At 44.9% G+C, this 25,370-nt stretch overlaps 1 protein-coding gene across 3 annotated transcripts in view; it reads left to right on the top strand.

Moving 5' to 3' along the window:
* Nucleotides 1-1,410: 1,410 nt before the first annotated feature.
* Nucleotides 1,411-25,370, top strand: part of mgat3b (beta-1,4-mannosyl-glycoprotein 4-beta-N-acetylglucosaminyltransferase b) — a 79,828-nt gene continuing 55,868 nt past the window's right edge. For 2 of the 3 annotated variants that reach the window (XM_069689545.1, XM_069689546.1), the window contains exon 1: nucleotides 9,149-9,923. The gene's annotated coding sequence lies outside the window, so the exon portion shown is untranslated. Of the gene's footprint in view, nucleotides 1,486-9,148; nucleotides 9,924-25,370 lie in introns of those variants that run through there. The other variant, XM_069689547.1, reaches the window with a different exon arrangement.

The raw sequence follows: 25,370 nt of genomic DNA on the forward strand, positions 1-25,370 counted from the left end.
AGTAACTTGCTTACATTAATAACAAAAATCTTCATTAACTTGAATTTTCTCACTATCCGAATGCCAGTTTCTGCAGTGGAAACCCCGAGTTCGTTCCATCCAACCACTTCCTCATAGTGGGACTTTATCGCTGTTCCCACTTTGTCACATGACCTCTTTCTTCAAAACCAGTCATTTGTGTCTACTGTAACCTTTGGGACAATACCAGGCTGAAGCCAAGCACAGAAGAAAACAATGTAACTGGAAAAAAATACCACTGTGGTGCACACACCCTGGTCAGCATGTTGTGTTACAAGTTTCAAAGCCGGAAAGAAAGAATCAGGATAATCTCAAAGTGTTGACATAATGAGTTCACTCGTTGTTCAAATGACCTTTTTGAAAATCCAGTTCCTAAAAAGGTGTGGTATGGCCTGGCGTGACACTCTGCCACCGCTGCAACCAATACGTTAATACGAGCCGAGTTACCGGATCGTTATCGCAGCGAACAGAATTGAAGCGGTCAGCGACAGTAGGCGCGGTCAGGCTGGCGTGGTATGTTGCTGCGTGGTGTTTGATTCGCTGGGTTTGTGTTTAAAGGGCGGCAGAGCGGCGCAGCGGTCAGCGCCGTCGCCTCACAGCGAGGAGGTTCTGGGTTCTCTCCGGGTACTCCGGCTTCCTCCCACCGTCCAGGTTAATTGGCGATTCTACAAATTGGCCCGAACGAGCGCGTGGATCGTCTTTGTTTCCGTCTGTCTGTATGTGGCCGCGTGATGGGCTGGCGACCTGTCCTGGTTGTACGCTGCCTTTGCCCAAAAGTGAGCCGGGATAGGCTAAATTTGGAGCCTAACATGAAATGAAATTCATTTTCGTCACTCTCTGTTGTCTGGTAATGTGTCTGTTTTGACCCAACACCTAAAACATTGCCCGTACTTGGCTGCCGTGACTGAACATAACCCTCCACTGCTCTGACTTGCCTCTTGCTGTTTGTTTCGAGCGGTCCATCAGATGGCAATGTGGAGCTAGATTTCCAGATCACTTGCAGCACCTTCAAGTTCAAGCTCAAGTTCTCAAGCACCACCACACCAAGCACTAGTAAATGTATGCAAGACATGAATGTATTCCTGATCCTGTTCTCTTTCTTGAGTTGATGTATTTAAAGTTATTACAAAAAAAAAAAAAAGACTAAGAAAAGCACCACCATCGATACTATTTATACAATTTCCTCTTTTTATTTCTATTGTTACAGAGTTAAAAAGTTACCCGTGACAGATGGACCTGGCACTCTGTGGGTGTGTTTAGGGTGTAATAACAACCAATCAAGTGCTGCAGTTTGTCACTGTTTGTTCAGCACACACACACCTGATCTTTCTCACCTTGAAAAGGTGGCAAAGCTTTTTATTTTTATTGAAGTCAGACCAGGACTCGACAGAGGACAGACTTTGACCGGAGCTGGACTGGTTACTGAAGCCAAGGTGGAGCGCAAGAGGAACACAAGCAGCGGAAAAGGTAAAGATGTGAGAGGATGCGGAGATGAGATGAGGAGCTCTGTCTGTCTGTCTGTCTGTCTGTCTGTCTGTCTGGTTGTGTCGGAGAAATTCTGTGATCGCTGTCCTGTCAAATGTTTTTAAATTCGTGCTGTGAGTGTAATGACGTCAGACGCTCTGTCTCTGGGAGTAAACTCCGCTGCTGCAGCTTCTGATGCAGCTTCTTTGCGAGCAACTGTTACTTGTTGGTCACTTTTATTTTAAAAGGCAGAGATCACCACAAATAATGTCCCGAGGAGGAAAAACACCACACAGAATAAGTTAGTTCTTAGTTTTTCTTTTTTGTTAAAACATATGTTCACTCGCGACTCTGGCTTTTAGAAAGACATATCCACGAGGTTCTTTTTTGTGTGTTCAACAGTCACAGCTTGCACAAACAGGAAATCATAAAAAATAATCAGCAATAATCTCAGACCTTTGAGTTCGAACGAAGTCCGCTGGTCATGGAAACTTGTATCTGTCCAAAAGTGATACAAATCCACAAACACGCAGCTCTCTTTCTCTTTCTGTGCTATTGGCACTTTATGGAAGAACGAAAGCACACATAACACTCCCCCTCTCCTCACACACATACATACACTTCTGTCTTCCTGACCTTTCCTTGAGTTCAGTCTGATGGTTGCTCTCCAGCTCCACATTTCTGTCTGTCACTGTGGAATTTTATCTGGGGGAACCTCAGTCGTCGCAGAGGGGAAATCTACGAGCAGCACTAACGTTTCAGTTTGTCTGGACTTGGATCAAAGTGCCTCATATCTCCAGTGTCATCTGAGAAGGCTCCTTTTCTGAATATTTTGCATCGTGTGCGTGTGCGTGTGTGTGCGTGTGTGTGTGTGTGTGTGTGTGTGTGTGTGTGTGCACAAAAATCAAAGAAAAATACATTCTAACTAATTGAACTAAGGCTTTTAAGCATTTAAGGTTTCAGATGTTGAGACAGAAAGTGACTTTTTTTTGTTCCAGTGTTCAGTAAACGTTTTGGTATTGAAGCAAAAATGTTTATGTATTACATTTTTTCCTGTCAGTATTCTTGCCACGGTTGGAATATGACATGTCATCTGATATTCAGGATGTAAGATGGTCGATGACCGACATTCTCATTAATATCCCGTCCATTCAGCAGATTTCTGACCCTTGAAAGAGTATCAGAAAGCAAGGTAGCATGTCGGTGTTTCTCTGCTCATTGGAAATAGACTACAGTCTATTAACGCATAGTTGGAAAGTTTGGGACCTTGTACACTGGTGAACCAAACCGAAATATTACGACCACCATTGCCTTAAAACAGCTGTTTTTTGTTTTTTTGCCCTGACCTATTGAGGCATGGACCCTCGGCACACTTGGTTATAACTTGCACCCTGGGGGATCGGATCGCAAGCGGTCTGCTAAAAGTATGTGAAAGGTGCGAAAGCAACCAAGAATGCTTTGAGATCCGACCTGCTCAGACATTCAGAGGTGGTCTAGGACGCGTATGGCAGAAATTGAAGGACCACCTACTAAACGGACGTCCTCTGAAAAAGCAACAGAAATAGTGAATGCAGCTCTTTGTGTCACGTTCCTGTGTTCATATCTGACTCGGTGCTTCCACATGTTACCGTCATGTTACCACAGGTTCATTAGTTGTTTTTCCCTCCACTCAAATAGTTTTTACATCTGAAGATCTCTGTCTGCGCTTCTTTTCTTTTTTTGTTCATAGAAAAAAAATACCTTGTGTGATTCTGCCGAAGGCCGCTGAACAGAGAACAGCAGAGATTTACCTTCAAACTGAACTGGCGGCTATAAATCAGCTGTTTAGTGATTCAGAACACAGGCTGAATTTGACAAGTTTCAGCAAAGCCTCCTCTGGTTTTAGCTTTTTTCTCTTAGTTTATTTCGTCTAATTTCTGACACGCATCAGACCGGCAGTTGTGGAAGACCCGCCGCCACCTCACAGTTTATTGATCCACTGCAGCGCAGAGCCCGACTCGCTTGAATAATCAAATAATCAGACTCAAACCGAATTGGTCCTGGCGGTTCATGTTGTGAATTACAAACTCACTGAACTGTGTTCAGACTAAAGACCTTCTGAAGCGTATCGGAGATAAACTGGAAAAGACAACTAAACCCAACGGGGCTGCGAAGGCAGATGCACAATGAGTGAGTATTTTTCTCACCTAACACAATGTTTTGTCCCGCAAAGCGGGCGGGAGTGGTAATATATGGCAACGCTGGACGAGCCGTTTCAGTATATGATCAGTATTTGTAGCTTGCTGATGAATAACCACCTTTCTTGCCTTTCGCTCTCTGCTAACAATCATCTGGCTGCTAATTTTGTTCTTTGTTGATTTGGTGCTTGATTAGAGAATCGGCAAAGGGAGCAGAAGGATTTGGTTGTTCGTCTTCAGAAGCTCACCCATCACACTTGTTCCAGCATATTGCCCACCGGTTCGTGGTTCTTCCCCGGTCTGATTATTTAACGGGTCTCGGTTCTCGCTGCTGCTGACCAGGAGCATCCTCTTCGTCTTGAGGTTTTAAGAGATGAACAGACCCGGTCGTGTGCCCAAAACAATCTAGCCCCTGCCAAACTTTCTTGCATTTTTTTCAGCCATGTCTTCAGCATGCAGGACGTTGACTACCAGAACGGAGTATTCATTAATTGCACAATATAAGTGAAGCGGGGTTATTGTGTTGTTTAGATCGAAGACATTGTTCTAGCCCAGATGGTAGAAATACTGAGAGGTATGGCACTTAAATAACTAAACATGTACATTTTCCAAAACTGAGCTATAACTTCAGAAGGTGTATCTGTGCTGTCTTTAACAGTAGCTGTGTCCCTGACCGCGGAGCACAACCTGAAAGAGGCGTTTTACTTCGTTCGGATCATTTGCCTCCAGGTATTACTAAAACTCCTTTTCAGACATTCTCCTGTTGTCGAGAGCAGACACCTCTGCCACTCTCATAGAGGAGGATGTTGGCAGACTGATATCAATATTTAATAACAGGCAGAAGCCTCCCTCCAACGGCTGCTGACTGCTCAGAGGGGAGAACAGACGGAGGCTCTGAGGTTAAAGATCTCGGGCTGATATGGAAGATGTGACACTCAGGGAAAGTCCAGCATTCAGCTGTATTTAATCCATAACAAGCTGAGGGGTTGCCAACTCCACTGACTTACTGAAGCAGACACTCGTTAAAAAGAAATGGGTCACAGGCTATTGTTGGTCGGAACAGTATCACCGCTGCCAAATAATGAACACCTGGACTTCTTTTTAACACGAGTGAAAGGCTTGTGTCTGACAAAAAGTGACCCAACTAAAACCTGATACGAACCCAGAAATGGCTCCACAGAAAATTAGAGTAATATGCGCTAACCAAACCTGTCAAACAACCGTTTGGCACAGTAGTAAATAGGCGAATCCAGTCACCATTCGTCACCAGTGCCAGGAGAAAGCTATTACAGCTACAGCATCAAACCAGCACAAATAATAAGAAAGTGCACTGGAGTAACATCTGTCTCCACAAGCTTGTCAAAAGCTGGAAAACGTCCCAGGCCTGAGTTTCTGAAATCACCCAGCAAAACCTGAACATACAGTCGGGGGGGGGGGGGGGGGGGTGGAGGGGTGTAGTTTGTTAACTTTTTGGATACATTTGAACATGCAAACACGTGTTCCTCTTTGTGCCTCTTAATAAAGGTGAAATGCTCAAACACATGAAGTAAAATGCACATTTTGTTGTCACTTACATTATGGAATAAAAATGTAAAAAAAAAAACCAACAGCCTCAAATTCATCAAAATAAAATCTTGGGTTTCACATTCGGTGCCAATGATTAGAATCACCTTTGGAAGTAATGGGTGGAAACTGTCTGTGGTAAACATTTGACATTTGTTTCATTGTTCTCTGTGTGTTGTGTCATCATGCCAAGACAAAACCTGTCAAGCACCATTGTCTTTTATCAACTGCTGTGTTTACAGTTTCATACTACTTATTGTGATAAGCTGACCTGCACTGTGGCTGTGCTTGGGTAATAGCATGACCTTAAGTGATAGATCATTTATAAAAGTACCGTTTTTGGGCACTTTTACCCCACTGCAGTCGAAGTTCAACTTTACTGTTGTAATAGGATCTGTTTGAAAGGTTTTGATGTGCTTGCCAGTATAATGCCAGAGTGTCAATATCAAAATTAGTTGAATTACTTATAACTTTTTTTGTGTGTGTCTGTAATAAAAGAAGGTCAGATTTTCAAATGTCAAATTTGGTCTGTAATTAACTTATTTTAATGCAGGAACAATGTAATAAGAAAATAAGATTATAAACTTGACCAGGACTGCAGACCTAACTTTTGCTACTTTTTAAACTTTTAAATAAAAAAAATAAAAAACAAGGCTTGTAAAGCTAGACACTCAACACATGACAAATTTGAACCCCCAAATCAAATACAAACCGTACCATTATGAACATAACTGTCCGGGTTTGTTTGTTTTGAAATTTCAGAGTATTTGTATCAGGATCCAATGTCCCAATTAAGCATGTGTTTCAGAATTTACGTAACTACAATGCCCGACATCTTTACTGCTTCACTGCTTCTGTCACTTTACCTTATACCCTAAAACTGATGAAAAACACTCAACTCTTTCTGGATTTCTTTAGTCGCAGTAAAATGTTGTCTCCAAATCAAACCAAAGTTATGTTCATCTGCTCCACTCATCACTCCCTTCCCTTCCCTTGTGGTCCTTGTTGCTACCGCTGGAGGCTTTAATGCAATCAGAAATGGGAATACTGGACTCTTAATAGCTTGAAAAATCCTCTAATCACTATTTGTCTGTATTGCCGCCTTGGGTATGTTTATGTACGTCCACTTCAAAATCCTGGACCGAAGCCGAGTCTGTGGAGGACATGTTTAAGATGCCTCCGGTCCACCCTGTCAAAGACCTTCTGCGTCCCGAGGGAGTTTGTTTGCCCTTTCTATTCATCCGCATTAAGCAGAGACGACTTGTAACATTATCAGACAAGCCGTTTTTGGTGCTTGATAGTTAATGGTATAAGTTTGACACGTAATTGAATGCATATGTTAGCCGCACTGCTCAGGCAGTCCTCGTCCCCACCTGCCCTTTGAGATTGACTTCTTTGGTTTTGATTAAAACGTATAGCTGTTAAATGAATTACTGTGACATTTGTTACATTGATGGTGCCCAAAAGGTGAACATCACGTATCCAACATCTGTCTGCCTAAAATGTTGTTGTCTGCATTGTCGCTGCCCGTGGTGCTGAATCCTGTTTGTAGTAAGAACACAGCTCATTGGGGACACAGGTCCAGATCAGTTTGTTTCTCTTCTTTGAGTGTCTGTTTGCTTTTTGCGTGTAGGTGTGCCTGATCTTTTAAAAGATCCTTTTTGGCATTCTGATATTTATTAGAGGACAGCATCGCAGAAGATCAGAAACCCGAGAAGAACGAGAGGTTTGACATGCAGCGCTTGTCCTCGGCTGGCACTGAACCTGGACCAGCGTAATAGGTGCCTTCAGTACTCGGCCACCGGAACATCCGCTGTCCTGACTTTTTATTTGATCTCAGGGTTGTCGATCCCTCAGCAGCTTTCTAATCCTTGTTCAATAGTGTTAAATGAGTCGTTGCATGCGTCGCCATGTTGCCGCTGCACAGAGGAAACCAGTTCTGATCATGAAAAGGTTTAGATGCACGGCAGTTCCTGTGCTATTCTGCGTATTCGGTGACCTGAAGCACGGAGAAACCGGGTTGTTCATATCCAAGTAAACACGGACTGTAATATTATGCAGGTTCAGGATTTGTCTGCAGCAGGGATGGTCTGTCTCTGATTCTACTACAACCAGCAAATCTGTCATTTCTGGATTGTGATGAACAGCCATGATGAAGCCTGTTTGGTTTGTGTCTGGACTCTGATGTATTTGGCTTCTGTGACTGAGAGACTGACTCCACAAAGAACACGATCTCATTGGTTATCATCGTGATTTTGTTTTTCTTTCTGTCTAATACAACAGAACGGATCAGAAACCCTGGACAAGGTTGCCACAGTGTCCTGATTTTTGAAGGACTACACGTAGTATTACATGTACATTACATGACAAAACGCACATCCAGAATACTTTCAAATGATGATATCGGTACGTTGTTGTTATCGGCTTCTATAAAGTATCGACATCAGCCTGAAATTAATATTTCTCTCAATATGACGGACAGATAAAATGATGCCTTAGTTATGCCTAAATATTTCAGGGCTGTCTTCGGAAGAGCACCATCTAAGTCTGTTTAAGTAGCATCAATCTTTCCGTTTTGTGTGAAAGAATGTTAAATATGGCATGTTTTACATGATCACCGTAGAGGTTTTCTTATTTTGCCCAGGGAATGTGTGCATTTTTAAAACCCATTGCATGTTATGTCTGCATCTGTCAGTCAGCCATCACAATAAGAGCAGAGCTACAGGAGAGACTTTATGTTCAAATACCTGGAAAAAAAACATATTTTATTGGCCAAAAGATCTGGAAAATATTAGTATATTAGATATGGAAAAAAAAAAAAATCCAATATTGGGCTTCCCTGTCTAAATCGATTACAGAGCGCAGCGAGTCTCACTGAGTCTTAGAGAATGTAAATTGAACAGAAGTTCATGCTGGATTTATGTCATGTAAAGGTTACGGTAGCGACCAGGTTCCCGACCAGCAAAAAGTCTCACGTTAACACTCAAGTCGTACTTCCGACAGTGAAGCTCAGATCTCCTGTCACTCTGACAACAACCACACGTCCGCCTTGACACCTGGTAGTGTCTAATGGTGCAAAAAAAGGATGTCGGGTGGCAGCCAAAGTGTGTCTTTCAATTATTTAAACACATGTTTAATGGATAGCGTCACATTGACCGTGCTCAGCAGGTTTGACCCTCTCAAATCAAACTATGCAATATATCCCATATTATATGACTGCAGTTTCAAATTCAATTCAATTAAACCAAACAAAAAGTTCACTTTTAGTCTTTACAAATTAAAGAAATAAAATGTCTAAATGAATCCAAGCAGGTTCTGACTCCGTCACACTGAATACACAGGAGAGGGTGATGGCAATGACTACATGAATATACTATCTAACTCAAAACACTCAACGTTTCCCAAAGTGTCCAACGGTCCCGTTTCCAGCTGCTGTTCCTCTGGCGCCGCCCTCAGGCCATACTTCACATTCTTTGACCGCTATGGGAAATGTCTACAAATAGCACCTTATTGAATCTGTGCAACTTTTTTTTTTTTTTTCTCCCCCCGGTATGCATTAGCCTCTGGCATTTTAGTCTTGCTTTCTAGATCTGCAGAGATTGTATGCAGTTGAATAAATTCACGACTTTTTACAGCAATCATTGGAAAACAGAATTAATAGTAGCCTTTCCTGCGCGAGTTCACTTCCGCCCCTCCGCTCCTATTTCATGCTTTATATTTCTCATGATGGTCGCCTCCACCCCCCCCTCCCCTCCCCTCCCCTCCCTCCTCCACCACACACACACACACACACACACACACACGCCCCCCCCCCCCCACCCACCCCTGATAAGCGGCATAACGGGGAGGAGCTCTCTTCTCGCGGGGCTCCTCCTTCCGCCCCCTTCGTTTTCTTTCACTTGCCCCCCCACACAGCCGTCCCCACCTCCTCCTCCTCCTCCTCCTCGCTGCCGATCGAGAGGGAAGATGATGAAAAAGACGTAAAGCAGAGGACAGCAGGAGGGGGTTCGTCTTTTCATATCAGCGGAAAAGGCGTCACGGCGGGTGCAGCGCGGAGAACGGAAAAGAGGGAGACGCATCGCGGAGAGATAGAAAAGACGGAGGGAGGAGGAGGCGACAGCGGCTCGTAAACACGACAGAAAACGGCGAATAGGACGGCAGACAGCGGCGATCACCTCCCCCCACCCCCTCCTCCACCACCGCCACCCCCGTGTCCCTTATCATCTCTCATCTCCATCCTTTTCACGCCGTTCGGCTCATTGTTTTGCGCATCAAAGTAGCTCCGATTTCTCTTCGTTTTAATCTTTGATTTTCTGGCCAAGCTGCTGCCCGCTCTTTCGTAGAATATACACCAGAGGGGAAAAGAGGAGGCTGAGCCATCACCGCGACCGACAAGGACCTCTTCCAACCCCCACCCCCTCCTACTGTAGGTCCTGCTCGGGACGGTTATCGGCGCATCCGATCCGGCGGATAAAAGCCGGAGAGGTGGGAAAACAAGGCGAGATGAGTGCGGAGTAACCCGGGCTGAGGCAGACAGAGATAGAGAGAGAGACCCCGGCCCCCCGGTTCTCACCGAGTCTCCAGCATCACCAATGCGATGGCATAGCGGCTTCTGCAGCAAAACGGAACGACTGGACTCGGATCAGCAGGGCTCTCATCCACCATGAACCTCTGAAAGACATCCGACCGAGGCACAGATGGGTAAGAGGAGATGCTCTGCTTTTGCTTTTTTTTTTTTTTTTTTTTTTTAATAATTCAGGGGTTTGAAGGTTGGGCGTGTGTGTGCGTGTGTGTGTGTGCGCGCGCGTGTGTGTGTGTGTGTGTGTGTGTGTGTGTGTGTGTGTGTGTGTGTTTGTGTTTGTGTATGTTTCTGTGTGTTTCTGTGTGTGTGTGTGTGGAGGGGAGCAGGACGGTTTGTGACATGAAGACCCCTGCCACTGCACTTACAATGGTGGTGGGGTGGTGTGTGTGTGTGTGGGGGGGGGGGGTGATTACGCACGCGTGTGTGTGGGGTGCGGATGAAGTTGCCTCTCACAAATCAGGAGGAAGAGTGGGAATAAACAGATGGACTTTTGACGAGGCTGGATGTCCCGTGTACTATGGGAGATATTGTTATTGTTGTTATTATCATGCTATTACTCTCCTGTATTCTATTTAGGTTTTGTCCTGGATGTCTTGGTTTTAATACGAGTCTTCCATGGATGGATAGATAACTGAATGGGTCGACAGGGGCCAATAGGTCAGGGGACCCCGGGGCATTTATCTGGAACATGTCCCATAAGGAGACACAACAAGATACAGCTGATTAAAAAAGAATCAAAACCAACACAAAGAAACAGAAATGGCCGCCAAAGAGACGCCAAATTAACTTAAAGAGACACACAGAGACCACAGGCCAGGCTTATATAACCTTCAAAACAATGTAGTCTTCACACTCTCACATCCCTGACAGTTCAGAGTGGCTCAGTGGATTGATGTTGCACTAACACTGCCAGGATTTCGGGGTGGATTCCCATTTTGGTCGCCCAACCGTACCTTTATAAGGTGATTTAAGTGCCCACTGACGCTGCCGTGTTCTCCAGGCCGCTTTGTCACGCTCCCACTGTCACACATCACATTTCCCACCTAAAAACACCTGAACCGACGGCAGCGTTCAGTCCTGTCACCGCCACTTCTCCGCAGCCGTGCCACACGTCATCTCGCCTCGTCCGAATCACCCCGCCCCGGGCCGTTGTCGTCTGGATGCGGCGACTGCGAGCCTCGCTGACAAAAACTATTTTCATCTTACGTCCAGTCAAACCAAAGTAACCAAAAAGCCCCGCCACAGCTGCCTCCCGAATCCATTTCTAATTTCCCACGAGGGCGGACTCCGACTCCCTGGACGCTGCTCGGGGGTCAACTATTGATCCAACGCTCCAAAAGGGGCGCAAGCGTACGAGCGGGTTGAGTAAGCTGATCCCTGACAGGCGCTTAAGAGCAATTTGTGTGCAAATGATTGAGAGTGGGCGGCGGTCTATAAGTTGCTGAGAAGCAGGTGATTGTTTTGGACTGTCGGGAGAGACACACCAGAAGAATCTGGCGGTGCACCGTAAAGATGAACCTCTCTCTCCCGTGACATGTTGCCCTTGAGCACAATTAATCAGCGATAACTCCATTAGAGCTGCTCAGTGCTGCAACGGTACAGACGTACGTACCCGACAGCTCCCAGGTGTGAGCGCGTGCGAAGCCGGGCGTTGCTGATGAGCATGCTCGGTCCGTTCTCGGAGGATGAACGCAGGCTTTTTAAAGATGCATGATGGGTAATTATTTTACCATCGCAGGTTGTTTGCAGGACATTTCAGAGATGCTGCTCTTCTGCTTCCCAGTCGAGTATTTACATGAAATGGCAGCTTCGATTTTTTTTGTTTTGTTTTTTTTTTTGTTTGGAAACCGGTGCTGCATCAGGACATGGCAGGCGGTAGAGAGAGCAAAGCAGGAAGTACTTCAATGTGCTTGCAAGCTGAAACAGAGGGACACTAGTGCTGCTGCTGCTGCTGCTGCTGCTACTGTGGTCGTCTCGCCATGACTTCAAATGGTCGACGAAGCCCTTAACGAACATCCCAGAGCTCGGCCGTTTCAAACAACAGCAGCGAGAAAGACCACATCTCTCGGGGATGCTGGCCTTTTCACTTCACGGTGATGCTGATGCTGAGAGACGGGGCGGCGGGCTGGTGTGAGTCTGAGTGTGCGTGTGCGTGTGTGTGTGTGTGTGTGTGTGTGTGTGTGTGTGTGTGTGTGTGTGTGTGTGTGTGTGTGTGTGGAGTGTAGGAGTGGCTGAATAAGGATGATGGGTGAGAGAAATGTTTCAAGGGAATCTTTGGGGTTTGGGATGCTGCAGCTTCGGGTCGAGGTGGAGCCACCGTGGTCAGATTGAGGAGATAAGAGGAGTGCCGGATGGATGAACAGGATGAAAAAAAGGAAATAGAGGGATGTTATTCAGTCATCTGCCCGGAAAAAATAAAAAAGTGTGCAGACTCGGGAGATCCACCTGAGCCCCACAGCTGAAGCTCGCTTCGAATGCCAGATTTGATTAAGAACACGCTTGTGTGATTCACACCCCGCCCTGTCTTTCACAATCTCCCAGTTTCACTTTCAATTTTCTTTGTTGGCTTAAAAATCATTTGTGTTGCAGCTGCATGTATAGAGAAGAAAATAGTGGATGAAAGAGACTAACACAAAAAGTGCTACAAGAAAAGAGCGATTAACAGTCACCGTTTCATATATAGCTCCTGTGTGTGCGTTAGGAACCATTTATTATGGGCTGTTTTTTGGCTGAAGAAATAGTCCCGCAACCCGTGCTAGAACAGGAACGTGTCAGTTTTACTTCACTTTTTGGATTTACCTTACAGTTACGTGACTCAGTATCATCTTACTCCTGACAAAACAGTAAACAGTACGTTGCCAAAATGTTGAACTATTCCTTTAAGGCAGTGAAACAGACTATTGGTTTGTTCCAAATGGCATACTTCCCTTAATACACAAAAGAATAGTGCTCTTCCATGTCGGGACTCTTACCTGTGTGGTACATGACTTTTGACAAAGTAGTGCGGTTTCAAATCGCACACCGCTGTTCTGCACTGGCCGGAAATAACCTCAGCATGTGAACACATCTCCCGCCAAAATATCTACAGCTTTAATTATTTCACCCAGAAATGAACACGTTTTCTTGCTCTCCGTTTAGCACACTCAATAAACACACTGCGTTAGTGTTAAAGAAACACGTTCGTGTGGTGTTCAGGAACAGTTACAGCTTCCTCAGGCGCTTTCATTTGAAAATTCTTTACGTTGCTGCTCCCTCCTCCTCCTTTATGAAGCCAAGATGGCGACCGTTAAGGGTGGAACTTGTCCAGAGTTTCACACTTCTTTTTTGGAGTTGTTTCGAGTGCATCATCCTGGTACTTGTAGTGCACTGCGTGTTTCTGTACTTGACAGTGTGAACGCACTCATGCACTCAAAATAGTGAGAGTTAGTACACAAGCCCACCGTTTGGAACGCAGCATGTGTCCTCTGTCTGTCTTTCCTTGTGGCTGCAGAGAGATTTCTATCTGCCGTTCCTGCAGGCTTTCTGTTCTTCTCTTTTCTCATCATTAGACATGGTCATCATGTCTGAAAGCTTTTCAAAAGCTTTGATCACATTTAGTTCTAAAAGCTTGAAAAATCTTAATAATCTCTTAATAATAATAATATCTCTTGTCGCTTTACAAATAGTCCCACGCAGCTTTACAGCTATTTACTGCTTTCATGAATGTGTAGAATTTCCCACAGCCTTTCTTCCATTCCTCCGCTCACTCAGCTCTTTTCATTATGTTGCGCCCTCTTTCTCACTGCCTGCGACTCAAGTTGCAAGACCGAAACAAATGGTTTTGCTGGCACACAGAGAGGCTCTCAGGTAATATTGTCAGAGGTGATTTGGGTACGTAGAGATCAGCCGCCTCTTCCTCTTCCACAGCATCCTTGGCCTCAGCTCCTCAAAAAAACAAAAAATACATATCTGGGAAATCAAACGTTAGTTCGGAGTCACCCGGCAATCAAACCTCTCGATAAGATACCGCACTGATTTCAGACTGACAGGCTGCCGTCAGATTGAAAAGGTTTCGGAACCGTGACGAGTTTTTTCCCTCGGTCTTCTTTCCAAGTTGAACGTATTGCATTTTGTGAAAAGTGAGAATGTCTGCAGGAAACGGCCACAAACCAGACTTGTTGTTCTAAGCAGATGGAGGCGGACATCTGATATCCTGCAGTGTGTGAACACCAGTGAAGGACAGCAAAGGGCAGCGCAGACAGTTTTGCATGGATGAAGGAAATTCGTATTAATCAGAATAAGACAACTTTCTGTGGTTCAGTGACTTTTACTCACCAACATTGGTTTGGAGAGTTGTTGTAAACAAGCCAAATGCAAAAAGTAAACATTTCCTCCATATTGAAGGTATGAATGAAATGATTTAAGTATTGTTTCAGCCTTCTTTGAAATATTTAGCTCGGTATTACATTAAAAATACAAAGAAAACCAGGATTTTGAAATGTCCATGTCTCTCAGCTGTATCGCACTTACTGTCTCTTCATTTGGACAGCTGACGTGCAGAATAAGACATGCAATGATTGAGGGCTGTTTTCAAATTCATCTGCTGAAAGAAGGAACTTTTATCACTTCCCACATACGGGCAGCATTTTGTGACTACATATGTACACTTGTGATTCAGTGTGTGACTTGCACAAGTGTGATGTGGAAACTTGAAACCTCAAGACAAGCAGGAGACATTTTCTGACTAACAGTTAAACTGCTGAAATGAAACCTATTAGTAACCTCATGGAGGTTGTAACTCAACATTTCTTTCACTTAAGATGTCAGTTATTCACAGCAAAGTATTCTCATGTCTTGAAGGGATCATTAAGAAACGTGTGCATGGAAAATACAATCCTATCTATCCGAAATTAAATGTAAAAAATCTAAGTATCAGATGTGGAAACTGTTGCAGAGGAGTGGTTGCTGTCTGTGACCGAAGGTCTTTTCCACCTGCTCTGAAGCTGTGATATCTTGACAGGAACGGAAACTCGTGTGCCTTCAGGATGCAAGTTTTTGCTCATACCTGCTTTTTTGCAGACTCCTGAAGTTGCAGGATTGTGGCCCTCGAGCAGCAGCTGTAGATGAACACTAATGGATCCTGGTTACATTCACGTGTTTGTCAGATGCTGCTGAGCAGGATAAAGAAACAGGAGAATAGTTTTTAAGTAAATGTAAAGGATGGCTGGTGACGGTCATTTTTATCCGTGACTCCACTGGGGCTGGGTATCATTCAAAAAGCTTTGATACTGGTTTCTGAATGATATTTTGTTTGATACTAATTTCATGTAATCTATTTTAGGCAAAAGATAATGGCATCCAGCATTAGAGTCTTCCTGCAGTTTAGAGGGGGAGAGTTGAACTCAGGTTGTTTTCTGTAGCAGCTACAAAAATGTCCCATATGCAAGTTATCGCTAGATGCTACAATTTACCGACGTTCCATAAATGTCTCACTTGCTATTGGAAGATGTTAGATGCATGCAGAGAAGCCTACAATGAATGAAGCTCACAGAACAGACATGAGGCCCAAAATATGTTTGACAGGAGTGAAAAAAGGGGTTCTAATGTGACAATTAATTAAGTTGAAACCATAAACTGTACATAAAAGGTGCAGCTGAAAAGAATCCCATTGTTGAAAATAAGCCTAAAAAAAAGATGTGTTTTTAGGGGCTTGTCTGTTTGATGGACAGGTCTGTGGTGCAGCCAGGTTTCCGCTGTAGGTGGGCGGGCCGAGGTTTCCTCAGGTTCCCAATCAGACCCACCGCTTGCTCCTCCTTAGCTCGTCCAAATATGGTCACTTCTGCCCCCAAACCGCTCAGAACGAGCAAGATGGCGACGACCAAAGTCCAAATTCTGCTTCATAATGGCAGTTTACAAACCGATTGGCGTTGTCACTGTTGGTTGCTGCTTGGTTGAGTGATTTGATCTCTGCGGGCCGGAGTAGAGATGATTGCGTAAAGTAAACGCTGCACATCACTGATAAGATGTAATCCTGCATTAAAGGAGCAAAAGTTCTGCATTTTTAAAACAACCGTGTTGGTGTAAATGTGGGCAAGGTTGCAAAATGTGTTCCCGGATGAACAGACAGTACCAAAGCATTTCAGTTGGTGCCACAAAAGTATCAACGTTTGGTGCCCAGCTGTAGCCTCCACAGTGAGAAGTGTTCGGTGATGTAATTAGAGCAAAGCTTGGGAGAAGATGAATTATGCGGGAGGCCATATCGGTACTCAGAAGTTAGTGTTACTTCCTACCCGGGGCGCGCTCTGGCATTAATATGCTCTTTATTCCACTGGAAGCGAGTGTGACAAAGAGATGTTTTCAGTGCTGAGACAAAAAAAAAACCCACAAAAAAAAACAAAAAACCTGGTGAGCACCAAAGCAATTACAAGACATACTGTAGCTCAGTGGAGAGCGAACGGGGAGGGAAAAAAGGAACGTGCAGCAACACGGAGAAAAACTGCAGAATAATCTGTTTTCTGTTGAGGTATCTTCTTCGTGCCCTCGTTGCCTGTTGTTTTTTTTAATTGACCTGGATCACACAGTAGAACTGATCTCTCCGAGCATCGTGAGCAGCGTGTGTGTGTGCGTGCGTGCGTGTGTGTGTGTGTGTGTGTGTGTGTGTGTGTGTGTGTGTGTGTGTGTGTGTGTGTGTGTGTGTGTGTGTGTGTGTGTGTAATCTGCTGTACAGACGGGGTCGTCCCAGGCTCCAGGATGTCCAGACAGCGCCGCGCTGACACTCCACCAAACAGGTTACGTACGGCCGAGCACAGCCTGCTGCCGCTGCTGCTGCTGAGGGAATTAAGCTGTGTTCCACCTTTGATCTGGCATCTGTACACACACACACACACACACACACACACACACACACACACACACACACACACACACACACACACACACACACACACACACACACACACACACACACACGCGCGCGTCTCTTTCCTTTTCTGACATCCATGTCACGCCGTGTGTTTATAATTCCTCTTGACCGTCCCGGTTCTGCGGTGAAGTTCTCCATTTCTTTCCCTCAGCCTACACAGCTCATGAACATGCGTTGCGTCTCCTACACATACCTGCGTTATGATCGCCCCTCTGCCCACACTCACTGCAAACACACTGTGTTGTGTTTAAACGGCGCGCAGGGGGAAGGAGGGTGGTCCCGGGCAACGTGGGGTCGAGTGTTCAGAGCCCTAATTAGTCGGCCGGAGAGGGTTTGACGGCCCGGCGCGCGATCAGCTCCGAGTTTTTCCCGTCACTAACCTGCTGTCGCCCGACTGACAGAGATAAAAAAAAAAAAAAACATCATCCCGGTGCTCAGCACATGAAAGGTAGCACTCTGGTGTTCTACTTTGACTCCGAAAGCTCACATCTCACTGCAGACGGGCGTGCCGGGCGCACAAGCAGACTGCATTTTTATGTCTTCAAGGTGTGCCCTCGAGCAGGGCACTTAGTGCAAAGTTGATGGAAAATGTGTGAGACGGGTTTGGTGACAGCTACAGATAGCGCCAGCACCTCCAGTCATTCAGCAGTAATTACAAACCAAACTTGAAAGCAAGAAACCTGAGTTATTAACTTCTCTTTTGAATGACTGCGAGCTGAGCTGATGACAGAGATTTGGATGTGTAATGACACCGGGAGCTTCTGCAGCTGTGTTACAGTGTGTTGATATTTATAGCTTCTCATCTGTTGTTCTACTGATTTATTCTTTTAAATCCATGTCAACACAATTCCAAAGTCAGATTATTTCAAAAATAATTTCTGATGATGATGATATAATGTAAGAAAAAACATTATTCAAGCTTTTTTTCCAGAGCTCTCAACCACATCGCACAGTCCTCTAGTACGCAGACCTGAGATGAATTCACTATTTAATATATATATGTAAAGATTTCACTCTGTATTTTGTAATCTATTTAAATACAGAATTTTTTTTAACCAAATACAATTATATATTAATAGAAGGCCATTGTTTCCTTATAATGACCTATTCATTATATTTTACTGATACCCTGATCTGCGCTATGTTCACCATTTCTCGACCACTTTTCACACTATTTACAGCCATAATTTGCATGTTAGTTAATATGAAAATAATATTCAGTTTGCTGTAGTTTTCATGTTTGGGGAACTGACTGTGTTGAATTACAGTTTTACATGGTCAGCTTTGTGCTCTTTCCTGAATGTTTTCTTTTTTTTTTTTTTTTTTCAGATTCCCGTAAAACATCCATCACACAGTGTGACATCTTTAACTCTTACACCCCAGTTAAGATAATTATGAGGCTTACGTTATTAGGAAGTCATGTATTTGTTGGATTTGTGTTGGGGGTTGTTTACTGTGTCACTGGATACTAGATTGGCCATTGCACAGGTGTGTGTGTGTGTGTGTGTGTGTGTGTGTGTGTGTGTGTGTGTGTGTGTGTGTGTGTGTGTGTGTGTGTGTGTGTGTGTGTGTGTGTGTGTGTGTGTGTGTGTGTGTGTGTGTGTGTGTGTGTGTGTGTGCGTGCGCTTCGTTATTTATTAGTTTTGGCTTTTACAGTGGCACTGAGCGTCACAGGTCGCTATCAGAGCCGTTCCACATGCAAACAATTGAACAAGGACGCCATAAAAACCGTACAAGCGCTCGCAGCTTCGACACACTGGACTTTGTTCTGTACTGTACAGCGACCGATGTCCTGCCGGGAAGCATCTGTCGCACATTCTGAGATATTAGTCCCATTGTAGCCTCCACAAAGGACAGACTTGGAAAACATTGCGGGTCTAGTGAACAGTCTCTCGCACACAAACAGTGTATGTCAGGCCGGGTCTTGAGGGGGCAGTCGTTGTGATGATTAAGTGTGGATTTCTGCTCTGGCAGGTCAAACCGAGTGTGGCTGGGCTTTATGTGGAGGTGGATGAAGAGCACTCCACACACTGCTGCTGTTTGTCAAGCACCGACCATCAAAGGACCGGCATGGCAACCTCCTTCTCCTCCCCTCGCTCGCTTTCTATCCCCTGCCTCTCCCTCCCCTCGCGCAGTTTGGAGGGTGCTCCCCTTTTTCTAAATAAGGCACTTTCTCCCTTCATGTCCTCACACTGCCGCTACACACACACACACACACACACACACACACACACACACACACACACACACACACACACACACACACACACACACACACACACACACACACACACACACACACAGCCCAGCTGAGTTTACCACCGGGCCTAAATAGAAGTTGTCTGTCCTTGAGGTTGTATCACTGCCTCTCAGTGCCCCACTTCCTCACCCTCTCTCTCTCTCTCTCTCTCTCTCTCTCTCTCTCTCTCTCTCGGTCACCTCCGTGTCACCTTACAGCCGTGTCCCGCCGCGGAGACACCAGGGACACCTCGAGAGACCCACCTAGCAGAGGAAAACCCTCCTGACCTGTGCGTGACCCAGCATGTGTGTTTATTGAGGCTACAGTGCTGGAATGTACCACTGCCGCACAAATTATAGGGGTAGGAGGGTGGGGGGGGGGGGGGGGGGGTGTCCGGTGCCAGTTGAGGAAAGTCGCGCCTGGGTCAGAAATGAGTATGCATATATGTCTTGGTGTGTTTTGTCGATGTGGTGTACCAGATGGTTTGTGTTTGTCATGCAACAACAAACCAAGACAAAGAAGAAAGGAGAGAAAGTTGAAATGATGAATTGAGGCTCTTTCTCTGCTCATTACGCACAATTTCTGGTGGTTGGCAGATTAAAATCATCTAATGAGGCATTGAGGTAAAAACTGGGCTACGTTTGGCTGAAAACCGAGTTCACTTTGCATGTGAAACATATCCAGTGCTTTAGTGACTTTATTTTGACCTTTATAACACAGAATATACTTCCGCTGGTATCACGGGAACCTCCTCTGTCCTCTTGATGTCCATGAATGATATGTGTGCAGAGAGACAGATTTCGCCTCATAACATCTAAATATAAAGTTTTTCTCACGTATCATATTCATTTGAGTCACTGTCTGAACCTGCATTAGTGCAGGTAAAAAAAAAAAGAACTGCTGCCAGCTTCGCGAGCAGCATTATTTTTTATTAATACAGATTCACCACAATATAAAAGAAATATAGGTTTAGAAAATGAGTCTCGGGTTAAGTCTAAAGCTTTTTCACCGACTCCATCATACCTCAACATATGGTGACATCATCTAAAATGTGACTTTAAAAAAACTATAGGGCAGATAAACAGTTTGTCCCAATCAGAATTAGTGCTTCTTCACAGCTCCCTCATGTAGCCTGCCATTTGCTGATTAACATGAAGGAGGTTAGCCCCGAAGTTAGCGACTGTGGGTTCGCAGGCTCACTTTAGATGGACTGAGAAGCTCTTTGTAAAGTTGTAGCTGCTGGCTGAGACAGAAGAAGCTCCACCTGCAGCAGAGGAAGGAGGACAGAAGATGTCTGTCTTCTCCTTTCTAAACTTCACTCCGTATGTTGATGTCAAGAATATTATGTGTTATTGACATTTTTAGATTTCTTTCCAGTGTAATGTTGTTAAGTTTATGGCGACTTTTGCCGTTGGAAACAGCTGCCGCTGCTGTAGAAACAAAATATCGTCCTATTTTAAATATAAATTCATTCTAATCCTGTTCTGAATTTATTTTTGGAATGATGATTTAGAAAACCCATTTATTTAGTAATGAAAAACAACCAATAAGAGTTTTGATAAAGGCGTGACGGATGAAACAGAATAGTAACCAAACGTACGTTTTATAAAGTCAGCTTATCAAACCACGACGACAAGTTTGAATCTGTGAAGTTGGAACACGTTCGAGTCAGACAGACTCGTCTTTGTCTCTGTTTGCACGAGCCTGGGAAAAGCTGGCCGACACATTAGTGACCGTGTCGTAAGTGTGCAAAAAGGAATAAAATTAGGAGTTAATGTCCAATTAACTTCACATTAAAAGATCAGTAAATGGTTACAGATTCCCTTAAATACTTGACATTTTGATGTCTTATGACTCACATGTTTTAACTGGGTGTGTTGGAAACTGGAAGTGTGGGAGTGTTTTCATGACGTCATTCCAACACTTCTCACTCGAACACAAATTGGCTTGAAAGAATTGTGTGCAAATGCTGTTCAAGTCAGATCAGATGATGCTTTAAAGTGAATTTATTGTCCAAACTGGACGCGCTAGGATGGATGTCAATGTGACTTTGCTTTGTGTTTTTTTCTTTAAACCTGCAACCGATTTGCGATTCTTGTCCTTTCACCGGCATTACGTCTTTTATAACATGCGCTCGAGTGTGAGCTAGAGAACCGAAGGCGAAGAGAAATAAAAGATAAGTCTGGACAAATCGGCGGAGGCCGAGGCGAAGGCCGAGTTGAAGGCGTCAGGCAGATGACGGAAGAAGAAGGTCGGAAGCAAGCGCATGATTCATTCCAAGCGACAAAGAAGCAGCGTGGCCATTCAGCTTGTTTTGTACAAATGACAATGACGCGGAGTTATCATGTTACTTTTCTTTCTCGGCTGTGGAGGGATACGTACGTCAGTGAGGAGGCTGTCGCCGTGAGTGTGAGGGAGGTGAGATGTGAACAAAGGTGGGAGAGGAAGAGCGAGGCCAACTGTCTGACGGATGGACGGGTAGAGAGAATGAGAAGGAGTGGTAGAGAAACCACGTTTTCATCAGGATTATCCTGCAGCAGAGAATCTCATCTGGGAAAGTGGCCCAGTGCTTACTGAACACACACACACACACACACACACACACACACACACACACACACACACACACACACACACACACACACACACACACACACACACACACACACATTGCCTCAGGAGGCTGCGAAAACTGAAAAAGATGTGCTTCACCTCAGCTTGCCCAGGAAAGCCCCTCTTCAGGGCAGCTCGCTACCCTGTGGTCCGTCCAGAAAGATACTGCTGCTGGATCCCAACATAAAATGCTGCGAATTTCTGTGTGTGTGCGTGCGTGTGTGTGTGTGTGTGTGTGTGTGTGTGTGCGTGCGTGCTTCATTCGTCTGTTGCTTCTTGTTGAATCTCAGAGGATTTCCTCCCACTTGATTGCACTGTTTATGCGTCGTGCATCCCCGAACTGCAGCCCACCCACACCAGCAGGCTGCATCCAGCCTTGATAGCAGCGAGGTGCTTTGTATTCCACGGCTGTGGTTACACACGGAGACTCGAGGCCAGATGTTTGAAATTCTTTGTAGACTCGAGACTAAAACAATGCGCGTCGACAAAAGCAGAATTATGCAGCGCTGAAACGATGAGCCGATCCGTTAGAAAAGTGATCAGACATCAAATCTAGCAGTGGGGACAATCAAAGCACGTTACCCAGAGGGCAGGAAGCCTTCTCTGGCTGAAACCTTCCAGAGTTGATCCCTCCCTGTTGGCCCAGTCTCGGGCCCTCAGTGATAAATGCCCCTCTCTATTCTGGGGTTGGATCTGTCCTGATTGCTGTCAACAATCTCTCTGTTGGTCCCCCATTTGTTGTGTCAGTGTTTCTGAGCTGAATAGTGAACTGTGGTCCGTCGAGGATCATCTCCAGGGCCAGATAGAGCTCTGTTTCTGGCTAGCCCATCTGAAGCTTGCGGTCCCGCCGAAGCAGATCCGATTCCTGTTAATGTTCCCACTCCTGGGCGTCTGCAGTAAAGGGTTGTACAAGGCTCTATTTTGCCCTCTGCTGTGACCCGCTGGGTGTCAGATGATGAGGATGCCCCCCCCCCCACTCACTCACCAGCTTTTCCTCTCCTCTGTCTGGACCCCTCAGATCCGGCGGCCCCACCTTAGTCTGCCTCCTAGTGGTGCGTCTCGACAGCGCTCCTCACCACCCAGCTTCAGCACACCCACAGGCTCGCCATCCACATTTCATTTTCGTGTTTGTAGTTGACACGTACTGTTTTCTCAGCGAGACCCTGAGCTGCATCCAGCCTCTGTGCTCCGTGGTCCTGTCCCCGACGCCGCAGGTCCAGCTGGTCCTGGTTCTCTTTTCGTCACTTCATTTTTTTGCTGAATACTGAAGGACCAAATTTTCGCAACGTCACCACAATTAAAATCCCCCTTTTCAATCCCCTCTGTCGAAACGGCTCCTTTCTGTTTACAGAATGAGAAATCTCTTTGGTTCTTTTATCTGCCAGGATTTTTATCTTTACCAAATAATTATTATATTTTGTTTCCTTTTTTTTTACCATTAGGCCTCAGTCTTGGATTATAACTAATTATCGTGCCCCTTCCTGTGAGTTATGAACCCCAGATATTTCATTTTTCAACCTGCAAGATTGAAAGTTCACGGTTGTAGCCAAACCTGCTATCGCGGCTAAACCTGTAATCCACCCGCAAGCCCGTCAGAGGGAAGTGTGCCTTTGCCACGGTTTTGCCTCGGCTTGTCATAAAAATAGTCCTCCCGCAAATTTTGCAATTTTGTTCTTTGTAGAATTACCTCCGTCACATGACCTGTGGCGTGATACTGGGCTGGGTGACCTTGCATTACTGCACAGAAATGATTTGAGCTCTCTTGTCTTGCTTGCTTTTCTCCACTTTATATGTACAGTTCAATTTTTTTGTTGGTTTTGCAATTAGTTTTACAATTAGTATTAACCTGCAGATCCTTTGAACTAGGTTTGGCACAGTGGTGCAGTGGTTAGCATTGTCGCCTCACAGTAAAAAGGTTCTGCTGTGGAGTTTGCATGTTCTCCGTGTGCCTGCGTGGGTTCTCTCCGGGTTCTCCGGCTTCCTCCCACCATCCAAAAACATGAACCTCAGGTTAATTGGTGGTTCTAGAAATTGCCCTTAGGTGTGGATGAGAGCGTGAATGGTCTTTGTTTCCGTCTGTCTCTGTTTGTTGGCCCTGTGATGGACTGGTGACCCGCCCTAAGTGAGCTGGGATAGGCTCCAGCCCCCCCCGTGACCCTGTTCAGGATAAAGCAGGTATAGATAATGGATGGATGGATGGATGGATCCTTTGAACTAATTGCTGGTGATATTTAGATTCAAGTTTCCTCCTCTTTTACTTCTGATTTGATCAAACAGTAGGATTATTAAATATCTCAAGACCGATCCCAGCCTTTACAAATGCTGCATACACTTGACCTTGTGCTCTGGTTTCTGTGTACAATTTGTGATTTGGTTTATTTACCGTCTCTGATCATACAGCAGGCTTTTTCCCTTTCCATTAATCTCCCTTTATCCCAAACTCCCTCTTGAAGTGATACACTTCTACCCCTTTAAAGTCACTCTCTGTTCCTTGTTCCCATCAAGATTTTACTGCTTCAAACATGTTTTAGTGTCCATGAACACCATAGCCTCACAGTAGAGGAGCTCAACAGCCTATTTTAATGACTCCTTCATTCATATTTTAGATTCTGTAGCTCCTGTCAGATACAAAAGTTCAAATCTTCCTCTCTGCCGTGGTTAAATGAAAACAGTGATTTACAGAAGCGAGGCCCTCCTATATTTTTCACAGCAGATCCCTAATCCCAGAATCCTTTTTAAAACCATAAACTCTGGGATTGGTCGCTAGTTTTGCCTCCAGATTGAATCCTCCCCAGAGAGATGTGAGGAATTTCTTCTCTAGAAATTAGAGATTTGTCAGCACGTTAGCAGCATTCAGAGAGCTTGACGTTTACTCCTGCTTGTCCACAATACCAACTCACTTCAGCGAAATCTGTCAACCCTGGAACGCACTGTCGCACTTTAAAAACCGTTGACCTGCCCTTCAAACTGCTTTTTTAAAGCAGTTTTTCAGACAGTTGCTGCAGATAGTTTAGTCATAATTAACTGTTTTTTTGTTTACTGCTTCCCCTCCTAATTTTAAACATGCTGCTTTTTTAACCCTGATGAAGATGTATTCTGAATTTTTTTTTTTTTTTTTTTTTTGAGAAATGCAAAGTCAGATTCAGTTAAAGGTGCAGAGCACCAGTAGCGTTTTAAAAAGCAAATTCAACTTGATTTAGAAAAAAACATTTTCAACATTTTAAAACGAGCATAAAGCCTGATTTGATCATATTCTAAACATGTGTCAGGAGTTCAGACATATTTCAACCTGATGCTACCTGGTCTGTCTCTGACGATCAGTCTTCCCTGACTTGGTTTGGATCCTAGGCATTCATGTGTGTCTCCTGCATTCATGTGAAGCTTCCTGCCTTCCCTGCCTCACAGTCAAATCGTCAACATCCTCTGCTCAATGTTTCACTCCACTGGCGGTTCATTGTTCTATAAAGGTTGTGTAAGCAGACACCACTCCCACTGGCACAATGTATCTCAGTTGTATATCTGGAAGACAATGGGGAGCTCAATTGGTGTGACTGGGCCGCAGCTATTACCTGGCAGGGGTGAAGCAATGACGGATTGTGTGGAAAGGTTGTGTGAGGGATCAGGTGTGTTTGGGACTTTGTGTTTTATTGCAGCATCTAGGACACACACTGCAAACAGGAACCGGCTCACATTTAACCACTGTGTGAGATAACAGGCCAGTCGTACGCACCTTTATTTATACCTTGTATACGCTTGCCAGTAACCTAAGATACGGCTTTAGATCAGTGACCGCGACCGTATATGTATACACAA

This window comes from Brachyistius frenatus, unplaced genomic scaffold (genome assembly GCF_029030835.1).
Source record: "Brachyistius frenatus isolate BFR_SWC_R1_liver_20210118 unplaced genomic scaffold, ASM2903083v1 Contig_7, whole genome shotgun sequence".
NCBI classification, from domain to species: Eukaryota; Metazoa; Chordata; class Actinopteri; family Embiotocidae; genus Brachyistius; species Brachyistius frenatus.